The sequence below is a fragment of the Natator depressus genome, chromosome 3 (assembly GCF_965152275.1).
Source record: "Natator depressus isolate rNatDep1 chromosome 3, rNatDep2.hap1, whole genome shotgun sequence".
NCBI classification, from domain to species: domain Eukaryota; kingdom Metazoa; phylum Chordata; order Testudines; family Cheloniidae; genus Natator; species Natator depressus.
The window spans coordinates 119,313,741-119,333,591 of NC_134236.1; the positions used below are offsets into that span (position 1 = coordinate 119,313,741).

Genomic DNA, 19,851 nt, shown 5'->3' on the forward strand with positions numbered 1-19,851 from the left:
GACATTTTGTCTCCATTTAGAAAGTGTTGGTTTTTTTTAACGTGCACTTATTTGTAGTGTAAGCGGGGGAATAGTCCCGCTATTGTGGGGAACTTTCCTGGCTTCTGCACTACCCCGGTGAAGTGGGCTAGTGAAAGGATCTGAGTCCTCGCTCCCACTTCCTTTACCCAGTGGCCTCCCTGCCCTTGAGGACTCCCCTTCCACTCTCCTGTCTGGCAGAGTCTTCGTAACCCCAACAAGGCTGGGCCCAGGATTCCTGGGAGGCTCGACCCCCAACCCTGCTGTGGTCACCTAGGACAGGGGCTAGGGTGTCCCCACTCCAGGGTACTCTCTCTGCACTGGGCACTTCTCTGACCCACTGACCATTACATACAAGTTAAAGCAAATGCAAATTATTTAATCAACAATTAATTTTAAAAAGAATAAGGAAAAATGGGAAAGGTTAAAGGAAACACATCACCCTGCTCTGTGGCAGGGAACATCACAAACAGTGTCTCTGGAATGTCAGGGCAGTTCACAGTCTGTTCCTTGTAAGTCCCAGGCCGCCTTCTCAGGCCCTGGCTTTGCTGCAGGGATGCTGTGGGTTGGACACTTGCTCTGGTGGTGGCCACACGCTCTCAGGCTCTAAGTGGTAGGACCCTTCTTCCCAGTGTCGCCCCCGCCCTGTCGGGGTTACGATCCAAGCCTGGCCTGCAGAACCGCTTGGCTGAGGCGTCTCCCTGTGCTGGGCCTGCTGCCCAGGGTCCCCCTTGGTCTCCCCAGCTGCTCACCACACCCAGCTCCAGACTGCTCCAGCCCCAGCTCCACCACTCTGTCTCAGCACTGCAGCTGCTGCTCTGCCTCCAGCTCCCTGGGCTGCTTCTTTGGCCCCTGTGGCTCTGGTTGCTGCAGCTCTGCTCCCAGGACAGATCTGCTCCGCAGGCTGCTTCTGTGACTCTGCTCCCAGCACTGACCTGCTTCCTGGGCTGCTTTTCTGGCCCCTCTGGCTCTGGTTGCTGCAGCTCTGCTCCCAGGGCAAGTCTGCTCTCTCTGGGCTGCTTTTCTGGTCCCTCTGGATCTGGCACAGCTCTGCTCCCCAGCTTAGCTTGCGCCTCTGCTTTCTCCTTAGCTTGGCCCCACTCTGTCTGACCCAGGCAAATCCAGCTCACAGGGAGGACGGGACCTCCCTGCCTCCTGACTCCCTGATTAGCCTGCTTGCCCTGTCATTGAGGCTGACCTGGAGCATTGGCCTCTCCCCATTGTTCCTGGGGGTTGTCAGTCTCAGGGTCCTGATTTCCCATCAGCCCTTCCCCCTTTTTAGTACTGGGAGCTAGTAACTAAAACACCCGCACTGAATGTTAGTAAGGGGGCAACAGTCCCCTTACAGTAAGATGAAGTTTCATTTTTTTGCCAGCTCTGCTTGTAATGCATGGGATAAGAGTTTGTTGATTTGTAATGTCTTATGCCTGGATCTAGGCTTATGTCCTCTCCCTAAAAAAATCTGTAATAACTTGGCTTAACTGGGAGGAAAAGGACCTTGGGGTGACGATGGTTAATACTGAGAAAAGTTAGTTTTCTCCCTAGACCATATTCTTTTTTGGTGCATCTTCACCGCATTAACATTACATCTGTTTCCAGGAGCCAGATTCATCTGCCATTTTATACAGAATTCTAAAGTGATAATAAATGGGTTTTTCCCTCCCAAGGCCAAGAAGGGGCTAAATATAGATTTACTCATATTCTAGGGAAAGGTGGACCTTGACTTAGACACAGTTGTCTTTTTGATTTTTGTCAGCATTACTATTGGCATTACATAGGATTTATTTTATAGGATGACAATTTGCTGAATGGATTTTAAGTTTTAAAAGGCTCATGAACTGAGGTGGTGAGTGGAAAGGAGAGAAAAACATTATGGGTGGAATTTACCCTGTCCCACCACAGACAACCTGGCTAAATGGGAAGAAATTTATGGGCTAGGGAGAGATTATCCAAATTCCAACCTGTGGACAGAGTGTGGGTCATCTTTTCAGCCATTGCTTCATCCCCTGGACCAGAAGAGGAGCTGCCACCCCAGTATACCCTCTGTGCGGTTTGTGACCACTTGTTCTGTGTAGTTGTGGACTCATTGGCACCACCTGTGTCCCTCCCTTCTCCACATACCTCTGCACCTCTAATTCCCCTCTTTGGACTGGCTTCTGCAGTTCCACTATTCACAGGGTGCATGTTCTGTAGCCACCTACCATCCCCCTCTACACAGCAGAAGCTCCTTTCATGTCTCCTACTGTGATGGGTGAATTTCATGGCATGGTAAAGACCTTCACCAATCAAAGCATCTAATGTTAGAGGAGAAACTGGTTTTTCATTCAGAGGTATGGGACTAATATGACCTCCCCCGTTACTCTTGGTTCATTTGCAGTCAGCTCTTTCATTATCTTTCAGCTACACTGGACCAGAATTATGTTAATTGCCAATTAAATACAGCTGGATGATTCATTTATTATTTAAATTTAGAGTATCGACATTAAATGGAATATAACCTCTATTTTGCTTTTAAAACTTTCTGATACTATCTTTGCTGTAACTAAGCTGACAGTGAAAACAAGAGATCAATTGAGCCCCTGACTTTCACCATGTGCGGAGCCCACGTGAGCAGCACAGACTGTTATACCTAGGGTCTCTCACTGTGCTGCTTAAAGTGTTCTCCAAAGGAAACACAATGAGTTTGTGCCCTTTTTTTTTTTTTTTTTTTTTTTTTGACGACGGGAGAAGTTATTTTTGCTTGTTAGGAAACCTCATGTTTCAGGTTTAAATCAATCTCTATCTATTAAGGATTAGAATGAGATCTTCATGGGGGCAGATTATCCAACTTCTGCCTTCTTTTCTTTTCTTTTCTTTTCTTTTCTTTTCTTTTCTTTTCTTTTCACACCTTCCTCTCAGGCATTTGGTGCTGGCTACTGTAAAAGCCAGCATACTGGATGAGATAGACCTGGGTTCTAATCCAATGGCAATTTTTACGTTGCTTTATCCATAGAAATATTAGGTCTGTTGAGTCTTTTCTTCCCTTTTTTGTTGGAAGGCTTTTTGGATGACTCAGAAATGTGGATTGGGCTCTATCTATTACTGATTATAATGTAACAAGATTTCCCCTAAAAAGAAAAGGAGTACTTGTGGCATCTTAGAGACTAACAAATCTATTTGAGCATAAGCTTTCCTGAGCTACAGCTCACTTCATCGGATGAATTTGTTAGTGTCTAAGGTGCCACAAGTACTCCTTTTCTTTTTGCGAATACAGACTAACACGGCTGCTACTCTGAAACCTGTCATTATGCAAGATTTCCCCTGTAACCAGTAAGTAGGGGCAGAACATTGTTTGCGATAGTGCCAAGAATAAATTAGTCTGGGGTGGTGGGGGGCGTTCGATACTGCGAACACTTAAGCATATGGGTAATTTCACTTGTATCAATTGACTTCAACTGCACTACTCATGTGAATAAAACTACTACACATGATTAAGTGCTTGCAGGATTGGGCCCTTCTATATCAGTGTACATATGGGTATGCAGACAAAAAACCCTACACTTTCTGTGTGTCTCAAACAGAGAAACGATTGTTGTCGTTTCCAGTAGTGCCTAGGAGCCCTAGTGATCAGGGCCCCATTGTACTAGGCATTGGAAAAACAGATCAAAAGGAAAACAATCCCTGCCTCAAAGAGTTTACAGCCTGGGTGTCGGACAGGATACAAGAGATGGACGAAATAGACACTCAGGGTAGGGGTTGGTCAGAGGGCAAGGTAATAAAATAAACCAAATGTAGCAGAACAATAGAAGTGTCAGCTCATCACTTATTTAACCTATGCCAGATGAGCGTGGTTTGTAGGTATCATAACATAGGCAGGTTTAAAGGAGGGATTTAAGAGCTAAGGTGGCAGCATTACCATTTTTGAAGGGCAGTTTTCCGATGCATATGGGGCAACTGGAGGGAAATGGTGGAGGTACTTGAAGGTGGAGCAGACAGAGTGACTGAGGCTGGCATCATCTGAAGAATGAAGGTGGGATTCAATGGCACAAAAAGCTACTAGATCTGGTAGATACATGGTGAATACCTTGAAGGCAAAGACAAGGAACTTGTGTTTGATGTTGTGGAGGAGGGGGAGCCAACAGAGTGACACAAAGGGAATGGTCAAAGCAATGAACCATGAAGACAATCTTAGCATGAGCACTTTAAATGGCCTTGAGAGGTGCAGTATGGGTGGCATAAAGCCCAGAGAGGAGGATATTACAATAACTGAGGCATGAGATGATGAGAGTACAAACAAAAGCAGTCTGGACAGACAAAAATGGCCAAATCTTTGAAGTGTGATGTAGGTAGCAGTGGCAAGGCTTGGAGATGGTTTGCATGTATCATGTGGAGAGAGCCAAGTCAAAGGTGGCTCCCTGATTACAGGCCTGAATAATGGCGGGGAGGGTGGTATTATCCACAGCGACAAAGAAATAGGAGAGAAGAGAAAGCTTGTGGCAGGGTGGGAGAGAGATCAAAAGCCTGATTTCGGTCATGTTGCCTGCTGGACATCCACAAGGAGATGTCAGAAAGACAGGCCAGGAGGAAGGATTGAGTAGAAGGAGACAGGTCTTTAGTGGAATGTATTTGTGAACCATTGGTGTTAAAATTGTATTTGAAGCCATGACTGTCGATAAGAGCCCCTAAGAATGGGGTGTAGAAAGAGAGGAGTATGCAGCCAAGGATAGAGCCTTGTGGGTTGGGGTGACCAATGAAAGAGAGAGGGAAAGAAGTGGCCCTGGCAAATAAGGTGCTAAAGTAATGATTAGAGATGTAAGAGGAGCCCATGAGTGGATGGAGCCTCAAAAGCCAATGGAGAACAGGATTTGAGGAAGCGGAGAGTGGTAAATGGTGTCCAAAGCTGCCAGTGTAGCAAGGAGGATGAGGATGAAATAGAAGCTCTGGGATCTAGGCTAGGAAGACATCATTTGAGACTTTAATGAGAGCCACTTCACTGGAGTGGAGAGGATGGAAACCAGATTGGAGAGCATCAAGGACTGAATTGGAGGAAAGAAGTTTAAGGCATTGGTTGTAGATAGTGCATTCAATAAGCCTGGAGGTGAAAGGGAGAAGAAGGATGGGATGGTGGTTGGAGGGGGGTTTTCATCTTGAGGGATAGTAAAGCATACATGTACTGTGAAGGGAGGAGGGTGAGAGATTGAGGAGAAGTGCAAAGAAAGGGGTATAAATTAGGGGTTACGTGAAATAAGGCAGTGAGGCAGGATGGAGTCACTGTGGCAGGTGGAGGGGCTAGAGCAGATGAGCAATTTGTGTCTGTGGGAAGGGAAGAGGAGAGTGTTGGAAGGGGAGAAGGTAAAAAGCCCTACTGAATCTTGCCAATTTTTTTGAAAAAATTAGCAATATCCTGTGCAGAGAGAAATGGGGGCAGGAGAGAAGGAGGTTTTCAGAAGGGCATGAAAGTAGCAAGTGGGCAACTAAAAATGCTTTATTTTATAATTTCACGTGGTTTTAAAATTATATGTATGGGTATAAGATTACTAATATTATACATAACTAACATGACTAATCTAAATTGTGGATTATCCTGCACAGATGAAATGCAATGAAAATGAATGTGCCTCTTGTGTTATATATATATATATGTGTGTGTGTGTGTTTATGAATAATGCCTATATTTTATACAATATAAATTGTAGGCAGCAAATTTTATTTTCTCCCCCATTACGGCTTTTTCTTTCTCTTTCTTTTCATTTCAGCCACTTCCTTCTGTTCTCTTCTTTTCTGTCTGCATCTCTTCCCTCCCCCACTCCTGCTTTTCAACATTGGTTTTCCTTCCAATTAACTTTTCATTTCCCCCCTTTCTTTCTTTTCTCAGGACCTGATTCTGCAAACCCTGTGCACAGGCACAACTTTATGCATGTGAATTGTCAGATTGAAGTCAGTGGAAGTTTACTCACATGCACAAAGTTCAACGTGTGTGAATGTTTACAGGGCTGGAACCTTAGAACTTCACCAACCCAGGGTATTCTTATCGGATGTGGTGCTTGCCAAGCCAATTTGCAGCAGCCTCATCAGCAAAATCCAATGCCGTCAGACCACTGCCAAATCTGGTCAGAGGGCAGTCATCAGTGATGTATGACATAGTCTGACTTTGGCCAAAGCCACATGTGAGATCATCTCATTGGCCCCAGGTGTAAAGGGTGGCTGCACATTGACCCAGGCCTGTTCAAAATCTGTTCAGAAGGGCCCATAAGCGGTGTGGCAAATCAAAACAAGGTACATGCTATGCAATCAGGGTAAAATCCAGACCAGTGAGGGGCTGTGTCACCACTTGCTCTGCAACCTGGGGAGCCTCACCATGCTTTGCTGCTGTAGCTCTCAACCTGAGCTCCTCACAAACAGCCAAATAGCATTCAGGTCACTCCCTGAGTATCTATGTGTATAGCCACAGCCCTGGTCCAGCTGCTCGGGCCCCAGCAACCTGTCAGCAAACACCAGCGACACTGTGGCTTCTAGCAGCATTGGATACCACCTGCAGGGTGATCCCAACACACTCCCAGTCCCAGATTTCCCCTCAAAAATGTGTGTTATGCATTGTCCAGCTCTCTCCTGAGCAGCCCAGATATATTAGATCCATTGCTCCTCTCAGGGCATCAACATACAAGAGCCTGCTACCTTAAATGGCGTTACCCAAACAATTCACAACACTGGATTTGTTTTAATTAAGGAATAAAACAAGTTTATTTAACTATAAAAAGAGAGATTTTAAGTGAGCACAAGCATAAGGCATTAAAGTCAGAAATGGTTACAAGAGAAATAAAGGTAAAATGCTTTCTAAACTTCAAAAACTAAGACTTGGTTCACAGTGTAGTTCTTACCACATGCTTCCAGCAACAGGGCTGACCAAATTTCAGGTCATGATCTGTTCCCAAAGTCCAGCGGCTGTTTCCTTTGTCATCTTAGGCTGAAAAGAGAGAGATGGATAGGGAGAGAGACCACCTGGATGTTTTTGCCCCTCACTTTTATAGTTCAGTTACCCTTTGAAATGCATTTTCCCAAGGATTACCCTGAGATAAAGTTCCTTCCAGCTGTGAGGATGGAGATGTGGGGTCTAATAGTGAAAGAGGTTGCATGCTGTTTCTCCTCACCTCTGTTTGTTGTCATGCGGATTTTCTTGCCTCTGGTCTCCCCCTCTCACTGTCTGAAGACCTTGTTTATAACTTATTGTATATTTGGGTAAACATACATCCCTTTGTTTAAGATCTGCTTTACTAGTCCAGCCTATAAGGCTATGGGGGTTTGAACATGTCACCAACATCATTCAGGGGGAATTTATAACTTTACATATAATGTTGCAATATACATTTTATCATGATATTATTGACCAGCAACTTGTTAGTTTTCAAATGACACTCCCAAGGCATATTTTGTACAAAGAATTTACAATGGTACGTAGGATTTGAATACGGGGTGCGTTCAGTCAGATGCATGGCTGAGTCAATTTTAAGAGACTGGTTTTTGATGTTGGCTGCAGACCATTCTTCATGCCACATCAACGTCGCAGAGAAGTCTGGGCAGGCAAGAGGGACCATGAGGGATGTGTAGAGGAGTGATGTTGCTTAACACAGGGAACCCTGGTACTGGTGTAGGTCAAACTGGCCCAGTTACAATGTGCCTGGTTGAGTGTAGTTGAGTCAACCAACTTGACATGAGACAAATTGAGCCAGACCGGCGCATAGTTTTCCAGTGTAGAGTGACACAGAACTAAACCAGGCGATGAGAGAGTTTGAGCATTTGCTCCCCATGAAGTATTGGCCAATTTGTTTAGAAGGTTGTCACACGTCTTTACCTTAGCCACAATTTTCCTCAGGTGCCTAAGATATGTGATAGGCTCACTCCGAGGTAGACTGGGTGGGATTCGTGTTTCAAGCAATGTCCATCGAGAAAGATATTCAGTTCTTGGGCTGCTCTTGAGGTTGTAAAGATTGAAAACACTTGAAACTGTCTTGGTCAAACTCAGTTGTAAGTACCACTTACTACAGTATTTCCTGGATATTAAACCCATAGTTACCAACATCCACATTTTTTCCATCGGGAACAATTTTCCAAATAAAACAGTCTGTGGGTCTTTATTTCCCCACCCGTTGAAAGCTTGTGTATGCATTTTAGAGGGTTTACTCATATAATTATCTGAGTTATCAAAATGATACAGTTACATTTTCCTGCCAGAATACATATCCACTATGTTTCCATCCCCATAGGTTGCATTTTCATTCGTGTGTGTTTTATCATAATTATGCAGCATAGCAAAAACCATAAGATCAAACCTCACAGTAAATATAGCAAAAATATATATAAACACACTGGGTCTGATCCCCTACTCATTGATTTCAGTGAAGTTATACATCTCCATAAAATTGGAGTAATGGAATAAAAAATCAGACCCTATCTGAGATAACTCCAAAAGTTCAGAGTTCAGATAAGCATCTTAAAACACAGATGCTATGGAACCTATAGAAGTTCCTGCCAGACCCTTTAACCTCTTCTTACACATCTTTCCTTTCCCAAAGCACCTCCTGGTTCCCCCATAACTGTTGTCACCTTGAAGGCTGGTAGCCTCATGACATCTCCAATGTGATTGGGGGTGTCCATTAGACCTGTCCTATCCTCTGGTATCTTTATAGTGAATAGCACAACACACATATATAAAGAAAACATGTCTTATAGTGATAGACTCCAGGCAACATAAATTAATGTAACCATGCTAAAATAAAGTGAAAATTATAAAGTCAGGAAATGCAGAAGTTAAGACTTCAAGAGTTATGTTAACTCAGCCACCTTGCACATACAGATGATCTGTTATTCCATTTTTTAAAAATCAAGACCTGATCCTACAAGCACTTAGAAAAGTTACTCTCATGTGTAAGTATTTTCAGGATGAGACCTTAATCCCTGCTTCAAGATACATGTTTATCTGTGTGTGGAGTGTAGCACCGAGCACAATGGGCCCCAGACAAGAATTGGAGCCTCTAGAAACTACCACAATCCAAATATTTGTTAACAGTACCAATAAATTAGGATGACCAGATGTCCCGATTTTATAGGGACAGTCCCAATTTTTGGGTCTTTTTCTTATATAGGCTCCTATTACCCCCCACCCCGTGTCCCGATTTTTCACATTTGCTGTTTGGTCACCCTACAATAAGTAAAATAGTACTGTTTGTGTATATCCCATAAAGTATGAAGGATGTGGATCATGTTCAAGTTAACATTGCTGCTGGAAGCTCAATTTTTGCATTTCTAACCTTTTTAATTTAAATGTGTACTCCTGATGTTGCTTTAACATTTTTTTAATTTTTTTTTCTGTGTTTCAGCAATGAGCCTAATATTTACACTGTAGGTCTCCAGGTCTTCTATCTACCTATACAATTATTTAAAAGGAAAAGACAGCAGATTCCACCATCTCTACCACAATTCATAGCAGAAAGCACTGATTAGTGAAGTGCAAGACTGTTTCTCGTATACTTAGGCCACCCTCTGCTGGAGAAATGGTAAGTTACTACTTAATTTTCTGTAAAACGTTATTCTTTCTTTCCTTGGGTAAGTTTTTTTTTCAGGTTTCAGAGTAGCAGCCGTGTTAGTCTGTATCCGCAAAAAGAAAAGGAGTACTTGTGGCACCTTAGAGACTAACAAATTTATTTGAGCATAAGCTTTCGTGAGCTACAGCTCACTTCATCGGATGCATGAAGTGAGCTGTAGCTCACGAAAGCTTATGCTCAAATTAATTTGTTAGTCTCTAAGGTGCCACAAGTACTCCTTTTCTTTTTCAGGTTAGTGTCAGGTAAGACTCAATGGTGTCTGAGTGCCCTGATTCTTAATACTCCCTACTGTACCAGAGACAACACTACCCTAACCCACAGGCTGAGAATATAGAATTTGAGAGGAGTCTGGGACTGCTTTGTAGGGACTGGTTTCAGAGTAACAGCCGTGTTAGTCTGTATTCACAAAAAGAAAAGGAGTACTTGTGGCACCTTAGAGACTAACCGTCTGATGAAGTGAGCTGTAGCTCACGAAAGCTTATGCTCAAATAAATTTGTTAGTCTCTAAGGTGCCACAAGTACTCCTTTTCTTTTTGTAGGGACTGAAACCAGGGTTCTCTCTTACACTGGTTGCTGCAATTTTAATGTTTGTATTTTGTTTTTTAATGCTTTTACTGCTGTATTTTTCAAAGGTTTCAGTACTTTCCAACTTACAAAGGTCTTGGATAATAAATACCAGTATTCAAAATGAGCAGTACAAGAAAGAGCAGTAAATTAGGAAACTTTGAACTATTGCTTCTCAGATGTAAAAGATGTTTTCCAGGCCCTTTAGCTTTGTTCTAAGCTTCAAACACAACAAATTACAGTAAAAACTTCACACTATGTTGAATGTTGGAAAATTTTGGTTCCCACTGTAGGGCTATCCCTAAATGCATATCCTGTAATATTATGTTGCTGACTGCAAACATGTTCCCTGCAACCTCAAATACATATGCACATCAAATACCATAATAACTTCAAAATACAGTACTCTCTACCTGTTTGATGCAAATAATAAATAATAATAGACCAGCTACAGTGAGATGAAAGGATATGATATGATCATGAGTGAGGAAGCTTGTTGTGTGTAAAGTGCTACAAGAAACCAGAGCAGAAAGTTTTCAATGCATTGCTGTTCGTTTTTTAAAAATGCATGATTTATAATCTTTGGCTCTGAGAAGAGGTGGGGAAGGGACCCAATCTGAAATCCAAAAGTACACATGGTGCTAAATATGTTTCCATTATCAGACTTCTTAGGCTCAGAAATACAAGTACTGTATCTGGAAAATAAATAAATGAAAACTCTCACTTTCAGTTTTAGGTCCAGATTTTCAGCTGGTGCAAATCAGCACTGAAGTCACTAGAAGCTATGTCAGTTTACGCCAGCTGAGGATCCAGCCTTTCGTGTTTCTCTGCTACTTTACTTTTAATTTTTTAAATATGTTTTCAAAAATTCCATTTTTTTATTTTAAAGAAAACAAATATCTAAATCCACGATCCAAACATTGGAACATCACACCAGAAAAAACTCCCGTCTCTGATACTTGACACATATGCACTGAAAGTATCAGGGAGCAGCTGTGTTAGTTTGTATCCACAAAAACAATGAGGAGTCTGGTGGCACCTTAAAGACTAACAGATTTATTTGGGCATAAGCTTTCGTGGGTAAAAAACCCACTTTTGGTTTTTTACCCAGTGGGTTTTTTACCCACGAAAGCTTATGCCCAAATAAATCTGTTAGTCTTTAAGGTGCCACCAGACTCCTCATTGTTTTTGAGCATATGTGGTTTAGGCTGCAGGTTCTTCACATATGAGCCATCATGGCAGTTCAGGCCACTCAGTCACTCCAGAAGATCTCCTGTTGGGGGACTGACACCTGACGTTTCCCTTAGAAAATATCGCAGACTGGAGGGGAAAGCAGGCAGTGTGGTCCACTGACTTTTCTAAAAAAAATCCCTCACTAGGGAGGCTGAGTCTCTGAGAGGTAAACCAGGGGTTGGAATCAGACCTCTCTAAGGAAAGGAGTGGGGATGTGTGCATGTGTGTGTGGAATTTATAGGGGCTAAGAGGAAAGTTGCGGGAATTGGTACATTTGTAGATGCCAGAAGGTAAGCTTGGAGTTTTCGCCCTCCCAAAAATGCATAGATATCAGCAGATAAAACAGGGACATTTTCATGGGAAATAGGAGGTAAGATGGAGGGGAAAATGGGGCTTTGATCTGTGAATGGGAGATGGGAAGAATTAGGGACATGCAGGAGAGCTGTGACATACTTGGAATAAGGTTAGAGGATGAGCCTGATGAACTAATGAGACAAATTCAGGCTAGAAATAAGGTGCTATTTTTTAACAGTGAGGGTAATTAACCATTGGAACAACTTAGCAAGCGGTTTTAGTGGATTCTCCATCACTGGATATTTTTAAATCAAGATGGCTGTTTTTCTGAAAGATAACTTCTAGTTCAGAGGCGACGCGGGGGGACGGGAGGGAATGCAGGGTCACATGCCCCCCCTCCCCTGATTCTGTGAGCACCGAGCTGTCCTTGCAGGGCTCAGAGCAAAGTGACCCTGCAGCCCCACAAAGAGCCCGTGACTGCAATGTCTGGGTGCTGCGTGAAATGCACAGGGGGCCTATGCACCCAGTGCTGCTCCTCTTCCAGCTCCTGGCCCTTCACCACACCGCATCAGGCCGTTCCTGTGCTTGTTCTGCTTGGCCTGCCGTGGGGGGGCTCTGACCTTCTCATGCTGCACCCCAACGGCATGTTTCCAGCTTGCCTAGCTCCTCTCCCTGGCAGCGGGGCCTGGGTCGGGAGCGGAGGGGGTAAGACGGAGCTGCTTCTCCTGCTGGATGAGAGCAGCCATTCCAGGTTGCTGCCTCTGTGCAGCGCAGCAGCTGCCTGCAAGAGCCCAGCTGAGAAGGTGGCGGCAATGGCCTGTGCAGCAGATAACCCTGAAAGGGTGGGGAGAGCGCAGTGGCCTCGGTCCGGGCACAGGGTTGGGGGTCACTGGGGAAGGTATTGGAAGCAGGTTCCCTGTGCTCAGCCCGAGTTGGGGCATTGCCCATACCCCTTCCCTGTTGAGGTGTCCACGAAGATGCCGGAGTTCCGGGGAGAAACTTTGTTGCTGTGAATTCCCAGCCCGGGACCTGGGCTGGACCAGGAGCACATGCTCCCCGCTCCTGTATCTCCAGCCCCCAGGAGCTGACAGAATTGGCTGCCCTGGCCCCGGGAAGTGGGACTGGAAGGTTCCTGCACCCAGAGGCCACATGTGGGGTGGTCACGTGCCCCGTCCCCAGACCCTTTAAATTGTGCCCCCTCACTCTCAAGAGTTACGTGTTGCCTCTGCTTTAGTTCAAAGAGGAATTATTTCAGGAAAGTGGAATGGCCTGTGTTACACATAGGCCTGGAAGGATTAGATTTTTATAGGTAAAGGTTGGTAAACGTCAATTCCATCGTACACATGCAAACACATGAAAAAAATATTTGCATGGATTATGATCTAAATTTACAGATAAGAAAAGTAAGAAAAATGCTGCTTAAGAACTTTTGAGAGTTTGATTTAAGGATATTAACTTTTTAAATTTTGACATGTGATGTGATGTTGACAATTTGTTTTAAAGGTTACAAAGCTTCAAAATTTTTAATCTCAACATCTACTGTCATTAAATACTTATTGTCTGACCTCCCTGTTGTCTGACATACACATCCATACTTTCCTGCAACTGTAACATTTTAAATAAATAAAATTGAAAAAAAGCTTAAAAGCCATAATTTTGCACAACTGTGAAAATTTAAACTGATAAAAATAAAAAATGCTTAAAAATAAACATCAATATTATCTGTCAAAATTATAAAAAAATAAAAATTGAATTCTACCAAATGTAGTTATACAGAAGTTCAGACTAGGTTATGACAGTGGTCCCTTCTGGCCTCAGCGTCTATGAAACCCTGGGGAAATCTCTGGGGATTGGAAAATCAGGCTGGAGTCCTGTTGTTTGGTTGAGGGTTGGGATGGTGAAGCAAAAGCTGTCGTGGGTAGATTTGTAGGACAATGAAAGCAAAAGAAAATAGTCACAGTATTGTAAAATCTCCTCATATTTGGGGTTTTCCTTAAAGCTCCAGCTCCTGGGGTCATGTCATTATGTGAGACTCTAGGATTTTGTTACAAAAATCCCTAAGTTTTTAGCCTTCATTGCTGTGGAGAAAAACTTGAAAACATTATTATTTATTAACCCTAAAGGCTCAAAGCCTGGATTGTCAGCAAACAAAAATCAAAACCCATTTTTATAATGTTTTGATACAAATTTTGAAACAAATATAAAAAGGCACAAATACAAAACAAAATCTCAACGTCGGCAATTTTTTGCAGAAAATTCAATTTTTCAAAAAAAAAAAATCTGTTGAAACCATTTCAACCAGATAGTTTCTAATATTACTATCAAAGGTAAGTAAAACTCCACTCATTTTTGGTTCCTAACTTAGAAACCTACAGCCTGTTTTTCACAGATGCTTAATAGCATCTTCAACTCACATGAATTTCAGTTGGACTTGTGGGTGCTCAGCAATCCTGAAAACTATGCCCCAGGTTTTTACAGTTGGGCATCCAAAACTAATGGACAGTTGAAAAATTAGGCCTAAATGTATGGATATAACCTACATAGTATCCCTTTAACTGGAGGAGGGGGATGAGGGGAAGATGGTTCTAATATTTATAGCTGCTATTGCCTTAATACCACGCTTCTCAACAACCCCAGAACCCCTCTCCTAGTTAGCAATAGGGCAAAATTGTCGCAATCCTTTGACACCTGTGTGATATCTAGGTTGAAAACCCCTGTCCTGATGTCATAAGTCATAATCTATGTAAAAAAGGAATCTGACATTGGCAGTGAAATTTCTCATAATTTCCTTGAAGGGTTCCTTTTAGTCCAAGAGGGCTTAATGTAGCTCCTTCTGGAACCTATTGATGGTGTTCTGAGCACCATCTGATAGAAGGGGCTTGAGAACAATGCAAATTGTTCCCTCCCTCCCTATGAGGTGAGCATGCTACTTATATGGTATTCCCAGCCCTTCTCATAGCAAGCTCACGACCTTAAATTGGCCCCCTGCCTAGCAGAGCGAGATGTTAATTTCTCATCATCTAAAGCACAAAATCAGCAAGGTTTGTGTTCATACAAACTGTTCAATTCTTTGCACCTATGGGAAGTGCTGCTGGAAGAGGCATGCTTACATACCCCATGATTTATTTCCATGAAACCTAGATGAACTGTGACTGCTTGGGTTAGATTTTCATTTCTTCCAGTGGGCCCTTTTGTGGTGACAGCAAGACACAGAAAGATGGTTCTCTCTTTATAATGTGGCTCTCTTTCCTCATCTGCATTCTGCCAGATTCAAAAAGGCCTAAAGGTCACTCTGCATATGGCCACAGAAGCTTTTTAAAAACCTCTGAATGTTAATCCAGCTCTGAGCTGCCTTAGCATTTGCATATTTGCTTAATCAGAATGGGAAAGGTGAGAACAGGAGCTTTGTTAGGATATTCATGGCTGAGATTGCCCCCCTCCCCACTTATAGTGTACATATAGGCTCAGTTAGCTGCAAACACTCCTATCCGATTGGATTAAGGCAGGGGCTAGAAGTCAGGGGAGGGACCCAAACACAACAGTGACTCAAAACAGCAAGTGGTGGTGACTGCTCTCTACCCGTCACCCTATGAACTATAGCCTGTGCTGTCCTGGGAAGCTCCAAAAGTCCATATGGTGACTGTGGAAGTGGAGAGGGAGAATTTGCCTCAGGTAATGGCCTTAGAGCTTGTCTGTCGATTGTGAACAGGTTAGTTTGGACCCTTTCCCTAGGAGAGACATTAGGTGCTAGGCAGTAATGGATTTAGACAAGCAGATTGTGTAACTTTGCAAGAGCCCCTTCTACTGCGGTGTGTGTGCTTTCTCTATGGCTGAGCTTGAGGACTGGCCTCCTATTTCCTTGTACTGCAGATATGTCTGTCAGTAAAGGCATAAAGAACAGGAGGACTTGTGGCACCTTAGAGACTAACAAATTTATTAGAGCATAAGCTTTCGTGGGCTACAGCCCACTTCATCGGATGCATAGAATGGAACATATACTAAGAAGATATATATATAAATACAGATAAGTTGGAAGTTGCCATACAAACTGTGAAAGGCTAATTAGTTAAGATGAGCTATTATCAGCAGGAGAAAAAAACTTTTGTAGTGATAATCAAGATGGCCCATCTAGACAGTTGACAAGAAGGAGTGAGGATACTTAACTTAGGGAAATAGATTCAATATGTGTAATGACCCAGCCACTCCCAGTCTCCATTCAAACCCAAGAAATGGGCCATCTTGATTATCACTACAAAAGTTTTTTCTCCTGCTGATAATAGCTCATCTTAACTAATTAGCTTCTCACAGTTTGTATGGCAACTTCCAACTTATCGGTATGTATATCTATATCTATCTATCTTCTCACTATATGTTCCATTCTATGCATCCGATGAAGTGGGCTGTGGCCCACAAAACCTTATGCTCTAATAAATTTGTTAGTCTCTAAGGTGCCACAAGTCCTCCTGCTCTTTTTGCGGATACAGACTAACACAGCTGCTACTCTGAAACTTGTCAGTAAAGGCATAGAACATGGAGTGAAGGAAAAGTCAGAATTAGGAGCACATACTGCTGCCACTATAGAAATGTGATAGAGTTAAACAGAACAAGGATCCTGAGCTCATTCCCAAGGTATCATACCAGCCAAGGCAGGAAGCCCACCAGATGCAGTGTAAAGAGTGACTTGGGGAAGGTGGGGGAAAGAAGATAGCTCCTTGTGTGGCCTTTAGTGACACCCTCTGGCAGAAACTTGAAGAGTATTGACATTACAGTTAATCATGTGCTTAAGAAGTCAGCTGATCTGGGGTCTTAGTGTTATGAAGCTTTCATAACAAAGCTCAAGACAAGGTAAAACTCAGATTCTGAAATTAAGCTGGCATTGGCTGGCATTGTGGAAAAATGGCATTCTTCTATATTTTTACTTGCTTGTTTCCCCATTGTAACAGGTGCATTGTCTTTGGTTAATTGATGTGGAACAGTGGAAAAACTACATTTCGTATCAAATGCAATTAGCAGCAGGCATAAATTCTACTCCCAAATCCTTTGTTAATTTAATGTAGTATAACCAGGGCAAAACATGTCTTTTACAAGATCTTGGAGTTATGGCAGAGTGAGGTAAGGCTTTGGTTTAAATATTTTAGAATGGATGTGGACTCAAGGGATTATAATTGTTGCCCTTCAGGGAAGATGCAAAGTCTTCTTTTATGAGGACATCTGAAAACCATTCCCTCTCCGCACTGAAACCTGAAGATGTTTTATATTCAGAATTGAACGGGAATGCTACAGATACTGTAGAAGTAACATAAGAAAACTTGTGCACCTGACATTACTAGACACATTATTAGCATTATGGGGAATTACAGAACATACATATTGAAAGACCTGAACATCTGCTGAGGATGAAGAAGCTGTTTTTGATGAGAAGAACAATACGACTGACTGTCTGCACAGCAACTTAAAATAAAACAGGGAATAAAAGTTAATTCCAAACGTATTACAGGACATTGCGTGTTCTGGTGTTTTGTTCAGATTTATTTTTCAAGGACTTCCTAACAATTAACTACTGTATCCCCACCACCACACCATTTCCCCCCTCCCCTTTTTCTGTAGCCTTGTATTCTGATAAATTAGGCTTTGCTGGTCTTCTGCACAGATCCTGTACTTCTGAAGAGCTGCTGTGTCAGCACCTCAGTGGAGTGAGGAGTACATCTTCACTACGCTTTCTTGCAGAAATGTAAGCACATGACATTATTTCATGGTTCAGTAACAGACTCCTGTAGGGGAGAAGGAAAGAGATTATGTTGCATCAGTGTGCTGGGAGATATTTAAAACCTGCCATTCACAATATTTTAATTTGGTCTGAAAGATGGATTTTATAAACGTTTCAGGAAGGAGTTCTACTTGGAGGGGGTTCTCAGGAGCCCTTTCTTAAAATTCAGTCACTGAACTGAAGAGAAGAGTTATTTACTTATTGTGGATGGAGTACACACATTCGTCTCTGGATTCTTCAGTTAGCCAACGTACAGTAACACAACCAGGTGCAGTGATGTGCTGGAGGGTGCTTTTGGAAGTTTCTCGTTAAAATTTAGTCAGCACACTCAAGGGAGTATTGGATGACTTCTCTACCTTAGTTGGAGCTCACCCTTATATAGATGTAGCTAAATCATCCCTGTCTGAGACTTGGGGATCATAAAAATACTCCTAAAGAACAAGGGTTTTACCTGTGGAAGGGGCTAGATTGCACCAAATGGCAGTATTTTTAGCAAAGGTTCCCAGGGAAGTTGCATGTAATGCTATACTACCGATACAGTTGTATTTTTCAGGAATAAATTTCCAGTGAAATGCATTGAGTTTGTTTGCCAAGGGATGTTGCTGCCTTCCTTAAACAATGTTATTTAAATGGGAAAACAAGCTCATATGGGGTTTCTCAAACTTTTTCATCATTTTAATAGAGAGATGGTTTTGTATCCCATTAATAACCATGTGCACCAGCTCCTTCAAACCGCAGTAGGCTAGTATCCTGTGACAACTACAGCAGTTACAGTGGTTTAAAGGGAAAACTAATATCAGGAAAATATATCATGTATTTTTATATTTCTTAGTACAATTCAGTATTTGGAAAAATGGAGCCAACACTATGTGACCAGGCAGCTCTCCATGATCTGCCAGTATGTGCTCCTCAGAGCATCAGTGGTTCACAGGCCATAGATTGAGAACTTCTGAATGGATAGGACCAAAGCCTCAGTACCAAATCACTAGTGAGAGTGAAGAGGAGGCCTGGTGATGAGAGAGAGAAACACGTAGGGGAGAAAAAAAGACTTACAGACATGGAGGGAATGCATCTCCTCCTGGCCTACTACTTGACAAAGCTATTTAACTAAAACTAGCAACGTACACATATGGCTTCAACAGTTTAGTTCAGTTTTTAAATCTATTTACTGGGGAGCATGTAGTTAGAACATCTACTCCCCCCCGCATACACACTTTATTGTAATACAAATGGTACCCGTCACACTCTATCTCCATTTTTCTCTTGCATGTTCTTTTAGCAACCATCAACAAAAATGATTAAAGGTGTAGAAAACATGACCTATGAGGAAAGATTGAAAAAATGGAGTTTGTTTAGTCTGGAGAAGAGAAGACTGAGAGGGGACATAACAGTTTTCAAGTACATAAAAGGTTGTCACAAGGAGGAGGGAGAAAAATTGTTGTTCTTAACCTCTGAGGATATGACAAGAAGCAATGGGTTTAAATTACAGCAAGGGTGGTTTCGGTTGGACATTAGGAAAAACTTCTAACTGTCAGAGTGGTTAAGCACTGGACTAAATTGCTTAGGGAGGTTGTGGAATCTCCATCATTGGGGATTTTTAAGAGCAAGTTGGACAAACACCTGTCAAGTCTAGATAATACTTAGTCCTGCCTTGAGTGCAGGGGACTGGACTAGATGACCTCTTGAGGTCCCTTCCAGTTCTATGATTCTATGAGTTCTATTCTACTTGAATCTATGCCTAACTAGCATATGCTTGGTCTTAAAGTGATAAGCTCTGGATGTCCCTCAAGTTCTGAACTTGGGCCAGGAGAAATTGGGGCTGTAATTAGAGATCATCCATTATATAAAACATTATTGAAAACTGGAGTGATAGCTATTAAAAACCAACACACAAGGCTGGTGTCAAATGGGACTTGATGGTGCTCAGTACTTCTCAGGATATAATCGACAATCTGGAGAATATTTTTGACTAAATGCTGCCATCTTTATTCAAGCAAACGCTTACTGCAGCAGTTAAGAATGGTAGCATTTACCATTCAGTAAAATATTAGATCCAAACTACATGATTATGCCCCTTTAAGCTTAGGTTTATTTTTTTTAAGCACTGAGCAGGCCTTATACAGTGGTGCAGGATGGAAGAATATTAACACATTAGCCAAAGCTGATATAAATGACATTCTGCAACATAGCTGCCTCACGGCAGACATCTAATAACCTAAGAAAACAAGTGAGCTGGAGTTTAGTCATATTTGATCATTAATGGGTAATGGTTTCCATCCAAAATTAATTCAGAGATAGAGTAAAAGATACGGAATAATCCTTACATTTATATCAGAGGAAAATATTGACTATATTAGCATGCAATATCTCTATCCTTTCTGGAGTGCATTACATTCT

At 42.4% G+C, this 19,851-nt stretch overlaps 1 protein-coding gene across 1 annotated transcript in view; it reads right to left on the bottom strand.

Annotated features, from left to right (window-relative positions):
- Window positions 1-17,355: 17,355 nt before the first annotated feature.
- TMEM242 (transmembrane protein 242) overlaps window positions 17,356-19,851 on the bottom strand; it is a 47,131-nt gene continuing 44,635 nt past the window's right edge. The window contains exon 5 of the mRNA XM_074946995.1: window positions 17,356-17,458. The gene's annotated coding sequence lies outside the window, so the exon portion shown is untranslated. The remainder of the gene's footprint in view (window positions 17,459-19,851) is intronic.